The sequence below is a fragment of the Ostrinia nubilalis genome, chromosome 6 (genome assembly GCF_963855985.1).
Source record: "Ostrinia nubilalis chromosome 6, ilOstNubi1.1, whole genome shotgun sequence".
NCBI lineage: Eukaryota > Metazoa > Arthropoda > Insecta > Lepidoptera > Crambidae > Ostrinia > Ostrinia nubilalis.
In genome coordinates this window covers 6,288,254-6,290,410 of record NC_087093.1, presented here as the reverse complement: position 1 = coordinate 6,290,410, position 2,157 = coordinate 6,288,254, and positions in this window count along the sequence as shown.

Genomic DNA, 2,157 nt, shown 5'->3' with positions numbered 1-2,157 from the left:
TAAGTACCATACGATGGACACGTATGATACTTCTTCTTTTTCTTTCTCGGTCCCTCACTGATGAGGATCGCGACCACAGATAGTGTTCCTCCACAGACTGCGGTCATAAGCTGTGTGGACCGCACGATGCTAAACTCCCGCCCAGCACCGTCTTCCTCGCCGCGTCCGACCATCTCGTCGGTGTCCTGCCCCGAGCGCGTCCCCCTTCATACTGTATGATACTTAGGTTACACAAAAAGTATCTTTATCTTCGAACGCAACCAGATCTGAGGCTGGTGGCCATAGTAAATGTTGTTCGTCTTGGTAAGATCTTTCAAATGACACTACAAACATTACTATTGGAGCCGGGTACCATTCTGCAAAGAAAGTATGTATATCTTCGTACACAACCAGATCTGAGGCTGGTGGTCATAGTGAAAGTTGTTCATCTTGGTAAGACCTTTCAAACGATACTAGACTCATATCTATTGGAGCCGGGTACCATTTTGCCCATTGTCCTTTGAAAAATAATATTATATTATAGAAAGCTTTTTCTACGTATCAGTGTAAAATAATAATATCACAGGAGTAGCATTATCCAAGTAAAAATATTACCTAAAAACGAAGAAATGTTTTGCCTTATATTCTTTAAAATTTCATAGGAATAACCCAAAGGCCGATGGAGCGGGCTATGCTCGGAGTTTCCCTGCGTGATCGAATCAGAAATGAAGAGATCTGCAGGAGAACCAAAGTGACCGACAAAGCTCGCAGAATTGCTAAAATCAAGTGGCAGTGGGCGGGGCACATAGCTCGTAGAGACGATGGCCGTTGGGGCAGAAAAGTTCTCGAGTGGCGACCACGGGTCGGAACACGTAGCGTGGGCAGGCCTCCCACTAGGTGGACCGACGATCTGGTGAAGGTCGCGGGAAGAGTCTGGATGCGGGCAGCGCAGGACCGGTCGTTATGGAAATCCTTGGGGCCTTTGTCTAGTGGACGTCATTTGGCTGAAACGAACGAACGAAGAATAGAAGTAAATGCTCCTTTAGTAATGATGCGAATCGCTTTTCATTGAAGTGGGTTTTATTTCTTTTCTATTTCACCTCTTTTGTTAACTTTTCATTCAGTCTGCATTTGTCAGTTTTACTAATTATAGGAAACTCTGGCTACACGATAGCTGAAGCTTTTTGTGCCTTTGAATAAATGTAGTAATTGAAAAGATGACAGCGTGTCTATGCCACAAAATTACGAATTTAAAACTGCTTTTGTAATCTGAATTGTATGTCTTAAGTTTCAAAATTAATACTAGTAGTCTTGCAAACCATTAGTTAACCAATTTTTTACACTCGTATCTATAGTCAAGACATATATTATTTGTTACTTAGCAATTACATAACTAAAACAATAAAATTGCTGACTATCACTTGGTCAAGTATTCTAACTTTTGATAGTTTTTACTTCATTCAAATTCTTATTTATTGTATAAAAATTACAACTTAAGTTAACGACTATTACTGAGTAATTACTTTGACTTGACTATAGATACGAGTGTAAATGTTCACACATGAACTAACTGTAGGTGGGTCATTCCATAAAAATCTGTATATTTTCGACGTCATTTTGCGTAACTTTTTTAAGAAGCTTTTGAATACTTTATTAGTGAAAATTATAGTTTATTAATTAATTATGTTATGTCTAAAAGGGCCAGTCACTTTATGCTTTATTTTAGGAGAAATTATAATTTTCAATTTTTTCATACTACATTACTCCTATATGACTTCTAATAAAGTATAAAACTTATAACCTTAACATTTATAGATAAGTTAATATACTTAATGTAGTTGTTTTGTTATTATCACTATATAAAAAACGTCATTCCCTAACTAGTAATTTAGTCCCAAGCGCCGTTTAAAGCTAGGGCCTGACGGTCTAGGGACTGACGATTTGGAGTAAAACATAACAGAAATGCAGATTAACTTTATATATAAGATGCTTAATACGATGTACCGAAAATAGCCGAAAAACCACACGTAAATACTATTAAATTATACACAATTTCCTATTGTAATCAATAAAGCTACTCAACTAGGGACTGACGAAGTGACTGTATCAACACATGTTTCCGCAACAACTGCCACGTTTGCACTAATTCAAAAAACGGCTACCGCAAAGCCAGTATGG